The sequence below is a fragment of the Panthera tigris genome, chromosome B1, assembly GCF_018350195.1.
Source record: "Panthera tigris isolate Pti1 chromosome B1, P.tigris_Pti1_mat1.1, whole genome shotgun sequence".
Lineage (NCBI taxonomy): Eukaryota > Metazoa > Chordata > Mammalia > Carnivora > Felidae > Panthera > Panthera tigris.
This window is the reverse complement of record NC_056663.1, coordinates 164174293-164192268: the sequence shown is the minus strand read 5'-3', so window position 1 is coordinate 164192268 and position 17976 is coordinate 164174293. Positions and strand designations below refer to the sequence as shown.

At 38.9% G+C, this 17976-nt stretch overlaps 1 protein-coding gene and 1 pseudogene across 6 annotated transcripts in view; both read right to left on the bottom strand.

Moving 5' to 3' along the window:
* Positions 1-17976, bottom strand: part of CORIN (corin, serine peptidase) — a 251162-nt gene that overhangs the window by 157830 nt on the left and 75356 nt on the right. The window lies entirely within an intron of this gene.
* LOC102968138 lies at positions 7622-8461 on the bottom strand (annotated as a pseudogene).

The following is a 17976-nucleotide window of genomic DNA, read 5'->3' as shown; positions in this document are numbered from 1 at the left end:
ACTGAGTATCTTTTAGGGGCGCCTGGGTGGCTCAGTCGGTTAAGCCTCCGACTTCAGCTCAGGTCACGATCTCATGGTCCGTGAGTTCGAGCCCCGCGTCGGGCTCTGGGCTGATGGCTCAGAGCCTAGAGCCTGCTCTCTATTCTGTGTCTCCCTCTCTCTCTGCCCCTCCCCCATTCATGCTCTCTCTCTGTCTCAAAAATAAACGTTAAAAAAAAATAAAAAAAAAATACTGAGTATCTTTTAGAATCCTGATCTCCATATAATTATCTACCTACATTAAAATGTAACTAAATTTATTAATGAAGATGCAGAAAGAGAGGCTTTGCATTTGAAAGATTAGGTTTGGGACATAAAATTATGAATCGGTTCAGGCAAGTTTCTTGGTATAAAGAAGACACTTGACTGCCATTGTGAAATACATTAGATGTTTATAGGACTTGAGGAAGCATCACTTAAATAGCATTTTAAATCATATTCCAGAGAAGTTAGAGACTGTATTTTCTCAAATAAGACCGAAGGACATAGTTGAGGAAATCTGGAAAACGCAGAATTCTTACGCAATTCCTTTGCGACACTTTGCTAGGTTCTGTTCTAAGTGCTTCATGTGCATTAACTCATTCATTTCTCATTATGGCCCCAAATATACAAATAAAAAAGTTGAAGCACAGGAAAAATAAGAAGAGACTTGCCCAAGATCACTGAGGTAGTGAGTATCAGAGCCAAGATTCAGAACCAGGTAGATTGATCCCAGGACACGCTCAGTTAAACTCTATTTATGTGAGTCTATACTTCAAGAACGCATGTTCCAAAAGCACCACTCAAGGTTAGTTCAAAACTTGATACAGGCTCCAGACCACCACAATAAAGTGAAGTCACAACAAAGCAAATCAAATGCATTTTTTGGTTTCCCATTGCATTTATAAAAGTTATGTTAACACTACACTATAGTCTATTCAGTGTGCAATAGCATCATGTCTAAAAAAGTGGTGTACATACCTTAATTTAAAAAATACTTTATTGCTAAAAAATGCTACTCATCATCTGAGCTTTCAGCGAGTTATAATCTTTCTGCTGGGGTGCAGGGTCTTGCTGCCGACTCATCAGGGTGGTGGTTGCTGAAGGTCGGGGTGGCTGTAGCAATTTCTTAAAATAAGACAACAATGAAGTTTGCCTCATCCACGGATTCTTCCTTTCATGAACAATTTCTCTGTAGCACATGATGCTGTGTGATAGCATCTTACCCACAGTAGAACTTTCAAAATTGGAATCAATCTTCTCAAACCTTGCTGCTGCTTTATAAACTAAGCTTATGTAGTATTCTAAATTCTTGTTGTCATTTCAATAATTTTCACAGCATCTTCCCAGGAGTAGATTCCAACTCCAGATACCACTTTCTTTGCTCATCCATAAGAAGCAGCCCGTCGTCTGTTCATGTTTTGTCCTGAGATTGCAGCAATTTGGTCACATCCTCAGGCCCCACTTGTCGTTCTAGTTCTCTTACTATTTCCACCACATTTGCAGTGACTTCCTCCACTGAAGTCCTGAACCCCTCCCAGTTATCCATGAGGCTCGGAATCAACTTCTTCCAAGCTCCTCTTAATGTTAATATTTTGGCCACTTCCCATGAATCACAAATGTCTTTGAGGCATTTGAACGGTTAATCCGATCCAGAAGGTTTTGATTTACTCTTCCCGGATCCATCAAAGGAATCACTATCTATGGCAGCTATAGCCTTACAAAACACATATCTTAAATAGTAAAGACTTGAAAATTAAAATTATTCCTTGACCCATGGGCTACAGAATGGATGCTGTGTTAACAGGCATGAAAACAACATTAACCTCATTGTTCACCTCCATCAGAGCTCTTGGGTGACCAGGTGCATTGTCAATGAGCAGCAATATTTTGAAAGATTTTTTTTTTCTGAGCAGTAAATCATGGCTGTAAACAGATGTGCTATTATCCAGGCTTTGCGTTTGGCATAATTCATAAGGGCTCTAGAGATTTTGGAAGAGTGTAGAAACACTGGCTTCCATTTCAAGTCAACCACTGCCTTAGCCCCTAATAGAGTCAGCCCGTCCTTTAAAGTTTTGAAGCCAGGCCTTGACTTCTCCTCTCTAACTATGAAAGTCCTAGGTGGCATTTTCTTCCAATAGAAGGCTGTTTCATTTATGCTGAAAATCTGTTGTTTAGTGCAGCCACCTTCATTAAGTACCTAACCTAGATCTCTGGGTAACTTGCTGCAGTTTCTACGTCAGCACTTGCTGCCTCCCCTTGAACCTTTATGTTCTAGAGATGGCTTCTTTTCTTAAACCTCATGAACCAACTTCTGCTAGCCTCGCCCTTTTCTTTTGCAGCTTTTCCACTTCTGTCAGCCTTCACAGAATTGAAGAGAGTTAGGGCCTTGCTCTGGATGAGGCTTTGGCTCAAGGGAATGTTGTGGCTGGTTTGATCTTCTATCCAGACCACTCAAACTTTCTCCCTATCAGCAACAAGGCTGTTTAGCTTTCTTATCATTCGTGTGTTCACGGGAGTAGCACTTTTAATTTCCTTAGCAATTTTCCTTTGCATTCACAATTTGGGTGTTTCGCACAAGAGGCCTAGCTTTCGGCCTCTCTTAGCTTCTGCTACACCTTCCTCACTGAGCTTAATCATTTGTAGCTTTTGATTTCACATGAGACACGTGGCTCTTCCTTTCACTTGAACACTTACAGGTCATTGTAGGGTTATTCATGGGCCTGATTTTAATATTGTTGCATCTCATGGAAAAGGGAGAACTGAGGAGAGGGAGAGAGACAGGGGAATGGCCAGCTTGTGGAGCAGTCAGAACCCACACAACACTTACTAAGTTCGTTCTCTTATATGGGTGTGACTCATGACCCTCAAAAACAAATACAATAGTACATCAAAGATCACTGATCACAGATCATCATGACAAATATAGTAACAATAAAAAAATGTTAAATACTTCAAGAATCACCAAATGTGACATAGAGACATGAAGTGAGCAAATGCTGTTGGAAAAAATGGCGCTGATAGACTTGCTCAACAGAGTTGCCACAAATCTCCAATTTGCAAAACATGAAACATCTGTGAAGCACAATAATGGAAAGTGCAATTAAACAAGGTATGCTTGTATACACTTTCTGAGTGGACCAGCCATATACATGGGGTTGGGCTCTCTCTTCACTCCACAAACTCCTAGTTAACCTGCAATGAATCGGTATTTGCCCAAGGGGCTAAGGAACACAAAGGAAGGGTAAAGTGATTCCTCTTTCTTTTCCAGGTGTGAGACAGCCCACAGTCATGGTACAAGCAAGCTAGGCTTGTCTTCAGCATTCTTTCTTTGCCTTCTAGTTCCTGACCTTCCCAGTTTCTGACATGATCCTGGCCACCCTCCCTCTAGCGTCCCACTTAGATAACTGCCCCCCCCCAGACCATTACTCACTCTTAAACATTTCCTTCCCTTCCTACAATCAAAACTACATTCCTCAAATGATCAGATCCCAATTAGGCTGCCAAAGAAGAAAAGAGATGAAAATAGCACAGAGTAATTCATAATAACCGAGGGACACTTAACCTTCCCAAGGTTTTTGCATCATTAGAAGATGGTTGGAGCAAAGGAATCGCTAGTTGATGGAATGCCAGGTGCCATTTACCAGGGAAACATTCATCCAATAGAGTGGGGTGGGGGAGATCCATGCAAAGCTGTCGATCACGCAGGGCCCAATTCTCTCGAGAGGTTCACGGACTTTTCCTCACTTCTGAGCCCACATATTTTTGGATGACTCAACATCTATTCTCAGAATCTTGTAGAAGAGCATTAAAATTTCATGCAAGCACCTAGCAGATTGTTTTCATGTTCTAAAGCTGAGTCTTACCTCAGATAAGACTGTTACGGACTCTGATCAAGATCATTTTCTGTAGGAAAGCATACGTCTACCACTCTAAAACTTCCACACAGCCACTCCTCACTGTCTGATCCTGGGCCAACAATTCACTCACACGAAGACTCACACTTTCCTCACTCAAAAAGCGAGGGGTTTGGAAGGGCTGGTTTCTCATGGTCCTTTTCCTACTAACATTCTATAAATCAAAATTCATTCTTTAACACAATACTTCTCAGAGGAGCAGTGCTAAGCCTACCAGCTTTGCTAAATTTCGAAAGGTAACAGAGATTTTTTTTTTTCCTTAAGATTTGTTCTGGGAATATATAGAGACATTAAAATACCATTAGGCCTTCCATTCTAAAAATAGGACTTAAGAAAAATGTCTAGAGTGTTTCCAAATAGCTCTCTTAAGAGGGGTAACCGACAGAGACCTGTTAGAGCAGGACATGTGAAATGGTGATGGGTATTTATAACAAGCAGCCCTTTTAAACAGGGAGCAAAACGAGGAGCCATTTGTTCTTGCTTTGCACGAAATCCAACTGCCTACGAGGGCTTGAAGTATTTGGCTTTTCATCACATGGAACAGTGTGGTGAGACAGGCCACACTATTTTGGATTAGGAGTGTCTATACCCAAGCAGTAAGCAGACTGACATCTGAAAACAGCGCACTGCACAGGCGAAGAGTCAGATTTGGTTATCGGAATACTATTTTAGCACGGGCGATTATTTTAAATTGATGTGGGAAGCACATTTGGTGTTGTGCCCAAGTCCCTAACACATTTCAACTAAAGTTCAAGCAGAAAACCTGTTGCATCACCTCTGTAACTATTTGTTGAAACAAAGACATATAAAGAAATACATAAATAATTCCACTATATAATGATAGTGAAGCTTTTATTTTCACGAGCAGGGACATTCTAAAATAATTTACCTAAAAAATGGGAGATTTTACCAATATAATTTTTAGTGAATTTATCTACCAAAATTGTTAGCTTTATTTACAGTTTTTTAAATTTTTTTTTACAGTGCCCTTTAACCAACATCTCATGTCTCCCCAAATCTATACATGTAAAAAAAAAAAAAAAAGTTATGATAAAGAGATAAATTTTAAAGTTCCTGAACAAGGTCACAAAGTAAGCTTATATAGCTATGGGTTTTAAATTTGACAAATCATTTATTTTTTCAATTTTTTTACTTTGACCTACTTTTTGACTTACAGACAAGTTATAGGAATATTACAAAAAGTTTCCATATATCCTTCATCCAGGCTCCCCCAAGGCAAACATCTTATATAACTACAGTATAATCATCAGAACCAGAAAATTAATATTGGTACAATACCTTTAATGAAGAACTCTATTCAAATCTTCCCAAGACCTCCATTCGAGATCTCACACTGCATTTTGTTGCCACTTTTTATTTTTCGCAAAGAAACCAACCTTTCAATATATTAGAAGAGCTTAGGATTTAAAACTCTTTTACCATTTAAAAAAAAAAAAGAGTCTCTGTGGCAGGCAGACTCTAAGATGGTCCCTAATGATCCTCACCTCCTGTTATTCATGCCTGTGTAAGCCCCTCCCTCCCCTTGAGACTCTTCTTGCAACCAATACAAGGTAATGGGATGTCATTCCATCATTACGGTACATAAGATTATGACTTCTCTATTGCTAGCACACTCTGCCTTATTGGATTTGGTGAAGCAAGTTGCCATATTGGGGGGCTCATATGACAAGAACTTAAGAGTGACCTCTGGGGGTGCCTGGGTGGCTCAGTCGGTTGAGCATCCGACTTCGGCTCAGGTTGTGATCTCATGGTTCGTGGGTTCGAGCCCCACGTTGGACCCTGTGCTGACAGCTCAGGACCTGGAGCCTGCTTCTGATTCTGTCTCCCTCTCTCTCTGCTCCTCCCCCACTCATACTCTGTCTCTCTCTCAAAAATAAATAAACATTAAAAAAAAAAATTAAGAGTGACTTCTGGTCAACAGCCAGCTAGAAATAAGTCATCAGTCCAATAACTGTTGAGGAACTGAAATTCTTCCAATTGTATGATTCAAGTAAGACCCCAGCCCTGGCCAATACCTTGATTGTACCCATATGACAGACCCTAAAGCAGAGGATCCAGGTAAGTCATTCCCAGGTTACAGACACCAGAAACTGTGAGATAAAAGATGTGTAATGTTTTATTTATTTATTTATTTATGCTGTATTATTAATAAAGTATAAAGATTTCTTTTTTCCAGTATATTTTTTTTTAATTTACATACAAATTAGTTAGCATATAGTGCAACAATGATTTCAGGAGTAGATTCCTTAATGCCCCTTACCCATTTAGCCCATCCCCCCTCCCACAACCCCTTCAGTAACCCTCTGTTTGTTCTCCATATTTAAGAGTCTCTTATGTTTGTCCCCTTCCTTGTTTTTATATTATTTTTGCTTCCCTTCCCTTATGTTCATCAGTTCTGTCTTAGAGTCTTCATATGGTTGAAGTCCTATGATATTTGTCTTTCTCTGACTAATTTCACTTAGCATAATACCCTCCAGTTCCATCCACATAGTCGCAAATGGCAAGATTTCATTCTTTTTGATTGCTGAGTAATACTCCATTGTATATATATACATATATACACGTGTATATATACACACGTATATGTGTGTGTGTGTGTGTATATATATATATATACATACCACATCTTCTTTATCCATTCATCCATCAATGGACATTTGGGCTCTTTCCATTCTTTGGTTATTGTTGATAGTGCTGCTATAAACATGGGGGTGCATGTGTCCTTCAAAACAGCACACCTGTATCCCTTGGATAAATACATAGTAGTGCAATTGCTGGGTCATAGGGTAGTTCTATTTTTAATTTTTTGAGGAACCTCCATACTGTTTTCCAGAGTGGTTGCACCAGCTTGCATTCCCACCAGCAGTGCAAAAGAGATCCTCTTTCTCTGCATCCTCGCCAACATCTATTGTTGCCTGAGTTGTTAATGTGTGCCATTCTGACAGGTGTAAGGTGGTATCTCATTGTGGTTTTGATTTGCATTTCCCTGATGATGAGTGATGTTGAGCAGTTTTTCATGTGTCGGTTGGCCATCTGGATGTCTTCTCTGGAGAAGTGTCTATTCATGTCTTTTGTCCATTTCTTCACTGGATTATTTGTTTTTTGGGTGTTGAGTTTGATAAGTTCTTTATAGATTTTGGATACTAACCCTTCATCTGATACGTCATTTGCAAATATCTTCTCCCATTCTGTCAGTTGCCTTTTAGTTTTGCTGATTGTTTCCTTTGCCGTGCAGAAGCTTTTTATTATGATGAGGTCCTAATAGTTCATTTTTTGCTTTTGTTTCCCTTGCCTCCAGAGACGTGTTGAGTAAGAAGTTGCTGCGGCCAAGATCAAAGAGATTTGTGCCTGCTGTATCCTCGAGGATTTTGATGGCTTCCTGTCTTACATTGAGGTCTTTCATCCATTTTGAGTTTGCTATTGTGTATGGTGTAAGAAAGTGGTCCAGGTTCATTCTTCTGCATGTCACTGTCCAGTTTTCCCAGCACCACTTGCTGAAGAGACTGTCTTTATTCCATTGGATATTCTTTCCTGCTTGTCAAACATTAGTTGGCCATATGTTTGTGGGTCCATTTCTGGGTTCTCTATTCTGTTCCATTGATCCGAGTGTCTATTTTTGTGCCATAAAGTATAAAGATTTCTAATTACATCACCTAGAGACAATTTTATCCAGTGCTCTGTTTGGCTGCCAGTCTCTTGTCTCTCTCTTCAGCAATGGTGAGGTGGATGTACTTTCCACAGGGAAGAGAAATCCATGGTTTATTGCCTTTGCTAATAACAAAAATGTTGGACACAGCCGTGTGGCAAAGCTGTTGCCATTGGCAAATCAGGATGTTTCTCTCTGTTGGTGATCACACCAACTCTTCCCAGGTTAGCACCCTCTGGTCACCATACATAGATTACCAGTGTCAGACTTTCCAGTCTTTCCAGTCTTCAGTTTCTGAATGGTCATTCACCTTGAGGGGATTAGGATAGCAGATGATGCAAGCATCATAGGTCATCGGATGAGGGATTCCTTTTGTCCCCACAAAACATGCTTCTCACTTTGCATAACCTACATGTGGCTTCCTCAGGTATAATCCAATGAACAGCACAGTGACTCTTGGTGGCACCCTTGTTTCACATCAGAAGAGAAATAATGGGAAATGTCAGGGTATTTTTTGGTCACATTGGTCTGAAGCTCTTTAAAACCAAGGAGAATTTAGACAGAAATTCTCCCCAGCCTTGTCAATGCTGATGACATCCATAAAAACAGCAGGGGAGGTTATATCAGTTCAGACCTTGCCATCAATCTTCATAAAACACTACGTACAGATCTTCTTTACTTCATCTCCTGTTAGGGCATACTTAAGTCTGTTCCTTAGGAAAATAATAAGAGGGAGACATTCCCTCAGTTTATGGGGACCAGTAGATGGGCGAGGGGCAAACATACCGGTCAGTTTATCCAGCATCCAAAGCTTTGGAGCTGCTACACGCTTTCAATGTTTCTTGGGACCATGAGCCATGGCTGTGCTAGGCATGAAAAGAGTTCAGTGTGTGTTGTTTTAAGCTGCTAGATTTGTGGTAATTTGTTATGCAGTAGTATGTAAATAATATACTTTTCTTTGATATATCGCTTGATCAGAAACTGCTACTGAGTTAGATGTGCCACTCATTGATGAGACTCATACAGTCATTTTTGAAAAACATATTCCTAAATTTTCTGTTAGGGTGAGCTATTCCGTCAACAATGCTCACATAGTCCTCGTCACAGGCAGCTCTCAGAGCTGCAGACCTTAGCATGAAAAGAATGTTAATGCTGGAAATGTCTTACAAGATAATTGGCTCCTATTTCCTCCTTTTACATTGTGAGGAACATGAAAACTAAAAACAAAAGAGTTCTCATAGTCAGATAGTATGACTCCAGCCAGGGCTCCAAAATGCATCACCTAGCGGGTCTCTTCTCACAGACGTGAGCCACAGGTAAGTAACATAGGAGTAAACCTACAAATGACACAGGAGCATGATTTCATCACCACCGCTGGAAAACACAAAAACAACAGATGGCTTGTTCTCTCTTTGATGAACCAACCACATCAGCTTCCTATGCCAGCACATTCTGTTGGCCTCAAGAGACCTCATAAGAGGTATGGCTTAGACGGGGTATGACAGAGGTAGGAAAGAGGTTTTCTTGGTTCCCAGCTTCACTAGCTATGCAGATGGAAAAGTGCACAAGAGAATGTTTTATGTCATTGTCCCACATCAGAGGAGAAATAATGGGAAATGTCAGGATATTTTTTGGTCAAATTGGTCTGAAGCTCTTTAAAAACAAAAGACTATGTCTGTCTTATTTTTCCTTTGAAATAGCCACGGTTCCAGAGGGAAAGCAAGTAGGATCACTGCAGAGCGTTTAGTGAAAGAGCCACTTAACAAAGGTGCTGGCAGGGTTTAGAAAAATCAACAAGGGGTAGTACAGTATGCTGGGACAGGTTACTGTTAGCATCCCAGTCTTAAGAAACAAGGGAAGGAGCAGTCATTGGAACTTAGAGAAAGCCATATGGAGAAGGCTTCCTGTACCAGCCACAGATTCTCGTGGTGGAATGCAAGCCAACCATGCAATCTGGCAAAGAAAGAAGTACAGGATTACTACACACCCTGACTCTTCCCATATGCTGAAGTCCTGTTGGTGGCTCCCGCTGGCTGAGCCCCACAGCAAGGGAGAAAGCAGCATGATTGAAAGCCCCCTGGGGACAAGAGTGAAGTGGAGGATGGTGGCAAGTGGACATCGAGAAGCAAATGAGAGGGGAGAGCCAGGGTGGCTCAGTCTGTTAAGTGTCCAACTCTTGATTTTGGCTCAGGTCATAATCTCAAAGTTCATGAGATTGAGTCCTGCTTCAGGCTCTGTGCTGACAGCATGGAGCCTGCTTGGGACTTTCTCTCCTACACGTGCTCTGTCTGCAAATAAATAAGTAAACTTAAAAAAAAAAAAAGAAGTAGTAAATGAGAAATAGCCAGCATGCTGCTGTGTGCCCTGTATCTAGTGGGAGCTCAGCAAACACTTGTCAAGGGATAAAACACAATGTGGTGTGTGATTAGATTGTTAAACTATTATTAGCTTGAAATCTGGGAGTATCTATACCACAAAAATCAGCCAGTGCCACGAATGATTGTTTTGTTTCGTTTTTTGGTTCAGGGAGCCAGTTTACCAGCAAACCACTAGATGAAAATATCAATCATGTCATCTCTTACAGAAGAGAAAATGCTCTTATCTCCTCTGAAAGGAAAAGTACTATCATGCACTTCTCGAACCAGGTAAAGACATTACGCCAATATTAACTCACTATCCACTAACCCCCACCACCCCCCCACCACAGCCACGACTTCTCCCTTGATATACATGGTTTTCTTGGTGGTAATACTGTCCACCTAAGTCTGCAAGCCCAAAAGCCTTTGCCTCACCCTCAACCTCACCATTCATATGCAACTAATCACTACGTGCTATTAATTCTACTTCTTAAAATTCCCTAAAATATGTTTGTTCTCTCCCCACTTTATATCCTTTTTTTTTTAAACGTTTATTTATTTTTGAGACAGAGAGAGACAGAGCATGAACGGGGGGGGGGGGGCAGAGAGAGAGGGAGACACAGAACCGGGGGCAGGCTCCAGGCTCTGAGCCATCAGCCCAGAGCCCAACGCGGGGCTCGAACTCACGGACCGTGAGATCGTGACCTGAGCTGAAGTCGGACGCTTAACTGACTGAGCCACCCAGGCGCCCCTCCCCACTTTATATCCTAGCAAAATTGAACTAGTTGTAGTTCCCCTAATATATCCTAGATCTAGACAGTTGCTCTACCTGAAACGCCTTCTGTTTCTACCTTGTCCACATGGCAAACTTCTATTTATCCTGCAAAACCAATTCAGCCGTTGCTTCCTCCCTGGGAGAAGCCTTCTCTAACAATGCAGGATGGAAAGAGGGCTTCCTTTGTCTGTCTGTAACCCCCACACTATGTGAACTGATCGCATTGTACAATTTGATTGTTTTCATGTCTGGTCCCCTATTATGCTGAGCTCCTTGAAGGCAGAACTGTATTTTATTCATTTCCACATCCCCAACATCAAACTATGCACCTGGCACATTGTAGGTGCCAACAAATGCTTGCTAAAGGCATAAATAAATTGGAAACACCAACAGATGTCCAGGTCTCCCTCATCTCCTAGATTCTCATATCCTCACAGATCTCAGTGAAGTTCTCCTAAACAAGGCTCTGCTTAAAATTACACATCTTGCCACCAAAGCCCATTCTCCCAAAGCTCTCCAATTCCTTGCTGGAATTTTTTTCCATCGCACTTTTCACTATGTGATATACTACTATCTATTTATTTATTTATTTTAATTTTTTTTATTATCTATTTATTTGCTTATTGCTTATTTCCCTTCACTGTAATAAAAGTCCCACGAGGTCAAGGATCTATTTTGTTTGCGGCTATATACCCAGTATGTACAGTCAGCAAATATTTTTTGAAAAAACAAATGAGTCACATGCAGGGGATAATTCAGTGTCCTGCTTGGAATAAAGCTGTCAGTACCAAAGTTGGGAGCAAACCATAACTACCTAACTCCCAACTACAGATTATACAAGAACTCATGCCGGTCTTGCTCATATGATTTCCTCCCCATTAGGTCAGCAAATTTTACACGTGCTGTTCAATCTCGAAATAATTCTCATGTAAGAGGAAAATGCTCTTAAAATGTTAATAAAATTGCTAAGGATGAAAACTCTACAGATTAAGTGTCTTGTTAATATGCCAGCAGTAGGGGGGCGCCCTTAAAATAGAAGAACAAGGAAATACTAACAGATAAACACAGCTTGAATTAAGATGAGTGTGAATAATGTAAAACCACACAACCACCCCTGAAAAGGAATATAAAATTCCACTCAACTTCTAACTGACACGATCCTGATTCTCATTAATACTTGGCATATTTACCAGGGCCCATGGAATAGAGGATTAACGAATCACACAAGAAACTTGCAATTGTTAAATTATTTTTGCAGCTGTTTTGATTTTTGTACCTCATGAAATGACGCCTTACATATGGATCTTCAAATGAATTGAATCAAAAAGATTAAATCTAAATTCTAGTCACAGCCACGTAATACCAATGAGCTTTTGAGGAGAAAAGTAAACAAATGATTCCACTGAGCTTCATAAAATATGTGTGCTTGAGACACCATCAGTGATGTGACAGGACACAATCACAAAGAGCCGAGCTATCATGGCCGGATTGTCTAGCTTTATGTCTTTGTAAAATAAAAATAATATGAGTTATTTGACTATATCTCACCCACATTTGGGGCCATTTTGGCTCATAAAATGGAACCTTACTTACCATTTAATCTTTTATGTCTAATGCTGAAAAGCAGACAACATCAACTGTGTTGCCTGAAGTTGGAAAGCAAACAGACACAATTGACCATCTGAACAGCCATGTAGTCAACACTGGTATGGCTGAAAAGACTGCTGCTTCCAAGTTAGTTGATACAATCAGGGAAGCAAGTGGCAAATGGCTTTCAGAATATTTACTTGGTAATAGCAACAAAGTTTATCTTTATTTATTTGACTACTGACCTATATAAAATTTTAAAATTATAATTATTAAAAAATGTTAATCTGTAATATTTCCACTTATTCCCAAATGTGACATAATAGAGTTCTTGGGACATAGAAAAAATCTTTAATAAAATAAATTAGCAGTATGCAATTACTTTCCACTTAGAAAAAATTAATACAATAAGCTTATGCTGACTTTATATAATTTATGAATACTTCAAAAAAATGTTAAGTCTACTTATTTGTTTTGAGAGACAGAGAGAGAGAGTGGGGAAGTGGCAGAGAGAGGAGGGGGGAGAGATAATCCCAAGCAGGCTCCGCACTGTCAGCACAGAACCTGATCTGGAGCTTGATCTCACAACCCTAGGTCTATGACTTGAGCCAAAACCAAGAGTCAGATGCTCAACTGACTGAGCCACCCAGCAGCCCCCCAAAAATGGTTTTAAAGCAAATTATATTTTCTAATAGCTTTCAAGATGACTTCAGGGTTGCATTTACATAGGAGATTGGCTCATGCTGTCTTATAAAATAACACATTTAAGAATACAGTAAGCTCTCCAAAATTACATTAGAAGCAGACAAATTTTAATTTCTTATTAAAACATTATCAGTAAAATTTAACTCAGAAATGGTGTAGCAATATAATGATGTGCAGTAGTAGGAATTGTGAGTATAAATTTGGTGATGAGGGAGAGGCTTTATAATTCTAGTATAGCAAATATTTTTTTAATCATTCCAGTAATCAACATACTTCAACATAATAAAGGGCATATATAAAAAACCCACAGCCAACAACATATTCAGTGATTAAAAAAAAAACTGAGAGTTTTTCCTACAAGATCAGGAACAAGACAAAGATATCCACCCTCACTACTATTATTGAACGTAATACTGGAAATCCTAGCCACAGCAATCAGAAAAGAAAAAGAAATAAGAAGCATCCATATTGGCAAGGTAGAAGGTAAACTGTTGCTATCTGCAGATGACCTGGTACTATATACAGAAAATCCTAAAGAGTTCACCAAAAAACTATTACAAGTAACAAGTCAAGTCAGAAAAGTTGAAGGATACAAAATTAGCCCTCAGAAATCAGCCATATTGCTATACATTAATAACAAAATAGCAGAAAGAGAAATTAAGAAAACAATTCCATTTATAATTGCACCGAAAACAATAAAATACTTAGGAATAAATTTAACCAAGGAGGTGAAAGACTTGTACTCTGAAAACTATAAAACATTGATGAAAGAACTGAAGACAACACCAGCAAATGGAACAATGTTTCACACCGATAGGTGGAAGAATTAATATTGTTAAAATGTCCATACCCCTCAAAGCGATCTATAGATTCAATACAGTCTCTATCAAAATACCAAGACATTTTTCACAGAGCCAGAACAAATGATACTAAAATTTACGTGGACCCACAGAAGACCTCAAATAGCCAAAGAAATCTTGAGAAATGAGAACAAAGCAGAGGTATCACAATCCCAGACCTCACGAATTATTACAAAGCTTCAGTAACCAAAACAGTACAGCACCAGCACAAAGAATAGACGCAGAGAGTCTAGAAATAAACCCACAATTTTATGGTCAATTGATTTACGACAAAGGAGGCAAGAATATATAATGGAGAAAAGTCTCTTCAACAAATACTGTTGGGAATACAGGACAGATAAATGCAAAAGAATGAAACTAGACCACTTTCTTACACTATACACAAAAATAAACCCAAAATGGATTAAAGACCTAAATGTGAGATCTGAAACCATAAAATTCCTAGAAGGAAACATAGTCAGTAATTTCTCCAATATCAGCCATATAAACATTTTCCTTGATATGTCTCCTGAGGCAAGGGAAATGAATGCAAAATTAAACTATTGGGACCACACCAAAATAAAAAGCTTTTGCACAGTGACAGAAACCATCAACAAAACAAAAAGGAAACTTACTGAATGGGAGAAGATATTTGCGAATAATACATCAGATAAGGGGTTAATATCCAAAATACATAAAGAACTTACACAACTGAACACCAAAAAAAAAAAAAAAAATCCAATTAAAAAATGGGCAGAGGACCTGATGGATATTTTCCCAAAGAAGACATATAGATGTCCAACAGACACATGAAATGATGCTCAATATCACTAATCAGGTTTAGAAGGTGAGAAGAATGAGAAAAAAAATTGCAAATCTTGCATCTCTAAAGGAGGTGATGAAGTTTATAAACTCCCAGAAAATCACATATCATCTTGGACTACCATATCAATAATACTAAGTTATTATTTATGGAGAAGTTACTGTGCACCAGGTAGGGGAAACCATGTATGGGCACTTTGCATAAATCATTCTGTCGAATACACACAAACACAGCCTATAAAGGGGGTATAATCACCCTCATCATAGAAATGAGTAAACCATGGGTTCACAAGACTAACTAATATGTCCAAGGCCCTTTAACTGGCAATTGACAGAGCTACAGATTGAGTCAGTGTTCATCTGCCCCCAAACTTTAAGTGCTTTCTCTGTAGTTACCAGAGTAAATTTTCTAACTTCCAGCAAACATAGTTATTTGGGAAAAAGCATAATAGTTCTTTTGAGGAAGCTCATTCAAGGAAATTCATTTGATCCTTACCACAATCCTACAGGGACTGAGTACACTACAGAAAACTGTCCTGTAGTCCTAGGTTTGAGATATAATCTTTAATCTCAACTAATCCAGCTAGATAAAGATTATTTCATTTCCACAGATATTAAGAATTTCTGCAAAGGACCTAGTGACAAATTAATACTCCAGAGGGGGAAAAGAATCAATAGCAAGCATGTCAAGTTTTTAATGTTAAGGACTCATTCCATAAGCACAGAGTTTCTCTACAAAGTATTAGAAGATGTGAGTGGAGTGACCATCCCACATCAGCAGGTCTCCTGGGTGTCTTCTACAAGCAAAGCTGGACCTTCCAAGGCAAACTGACTTCTCTACGGCTTTGATAATGTTATAGGCCGATTATTTAAACAAGGTTGGAATGAGAGATAGTTACACATAGGAAGCATGTGGATGGTTTCTCTTCCAGACACCTTAATTGTATCTTGTGTATCAAAAAGCCATCCAGAAACAACTGTTATTCTCCTGGTCCAGAAATTGTGAATTTCTCTCTAGTTACTTGCTGATATTTTTAAGCTAGTCCTTCTAACTCATATTTTTATGACTAGCCAAATGGCTTATCAGCGAAATCTCTACAGTTTGAGATATATGTCACTGAATCCATAGAAATTATACACAACTTCAATTAGCCTGTGTTATAGTATATGATACACATGTTTATTCATAGCAATCCTGGTGTAAATAGAAATTATTAAAGTTATATTAATAATATATATATTGTTATATATGTAGTTAATGAGCATCTGAGGGGGCAGGTTAAAAACTATACTATTTATATATCCCACTAGATCTTTTTAAACTAAATTTTAAATATTACCAAATAGCTATTTTGTCTATAATAGAATATAAGCAATGCTCCATTATTTGAACAGTAGAAAAAATTAGTATAATGGATGATATTATGTGAAAAAGAAGAAAAATGTTTGAACTATTTTCTAAAATACATTTTACCTTTATTAACTTGTTTTGCTTATTAAATCTAGCTCGCTGGGTCTATGCACACACCAAATGACAGCAGGAAGCACTGGTCTGAAAGTGTAATTATAAAGTTAAGTATAATAATAAATGTAATAATAAAAAATAGAATAAGTCTCCAAAGTATACCTGAAAAGTGACTATAAATAATTATCCATTATAACAGAAAATGGAAAACACTTATATTAGAGCATTTCTCAGGATGAACCAGGTCAGAAGAGAAACAAATTTTACCTAAAAGTGCCCGGAAGGCTATGAGTAGCATCACTAAAATTTTACAGTTGATTGAAGTGAGAGTGGAGGCTGAGTTACAATAAGGATGACCAAAGGGAATTCAGAGTCTCCAGGACTCTGAATGCACTCTCTTTCATTGTTTTATCTACCTACAAGACAAGGCTGAGACGTGTGGCTTTGTGCCCTGCTTCCTCACCGGCTGCAGTGTGTTGAATGGATGGTCCCAAAATGATGTGTCCACGTCCTAACTTCTGGAACCTGTGAACGTTGCCTTATTTGGATAAAAGGTCTTTGTGGGTGTAATTAGAACCTTGAGATGATGAGACCCTCTTGGGCTACCTAAACCAATGACAAGTGTCCTCATAAGAGAAGAGGGACACACAGAGAAGGCTATGTGAAAATGGAGGCAGAGAGTAGAGTGATGTGGCCACAGGTCAAGGAAAGCCTGAAACTACCAGAAGCTGACAAAGGGAGACAATGTCCCCTGCCCCCCTCAGAATCTCCAGAGGGAGCATGGCCCTGTCAGATTTTAGACTTCTCGTTTCTAGAACTGTGAGAGAACAAATGTGTAAGCCATTCAGCTTGTAGTAATTTATTATGGCAGCTCTAGAAGACTAATCCAACCATCATATCACACTCCCACTGCTTCACTCTTGTCACCATGAAAGCCTGCTCTGCATAGGGTTCTTTCGAGTGAAATGTTTTCCTGAACACAGTATCTGATCATAGCTCTTTACTTATTTCTACAATAACCTACTGTTTCTGTTTTACCCAGATTTTATTCTGTGGCCATTCAGGCATTTTCCAGTTAAAACAATAAACGCCTGTGTCCTGTTCCAAACACATTTTATACACTAATTAAATTAGTACAAATAGGGGCGCCTGGGTGGCTCAGTCTTAAGCATCTGACGTCAGTTCAGGTCATGATCTCGCGGTCTGTGAGCTCAAGCCCTGCATGGGGCTCTGTGCTGACAGCCCAGAGCCTGCAGCCTGCCTCAGATTCTGTGTCTCCCTCTCTCTCTGCTCCTCCCCCCTGTCTCCCCCGCCCCTCAAAAATAAACATTAAAAAAAAGTACTGCAAATAACATGGAATCTATTTACACTTGAAAATGCATCTCATTCTAACATTACTACTCCAAAGATACCTTAACATTTTAATTCAGAAAACAACTGATGTTCCATGTAATTTTGTATTTAGTACATGCTTTGAAAAATTTTTAAAGATGTATACTTAGTAAATTTAAAATATTCCATAACATACTTTTAATTGATTTACACTTATTGAAAATTATTTCAATATAATAATGTAATATTGAAGTTATGCTATTTCAGTAAGGTGAAGGTGGTCAAATTAATGTACAAATTTCCAGTTATAAACTAAATAATTTATGGAGATGTAATATACAGCATAGTGACTATAGTTAATAATACTCTATTGTACATTTAAAAGTTGCTAAGAGAGTTGATTTTAAAATTTCTCATTCTAGGGGCACCTGGGTGCTCCGTCAGTTAAACGTCCAACTTCAGCTCAGGTCATGATCTTGTGGTCTGTGAGTT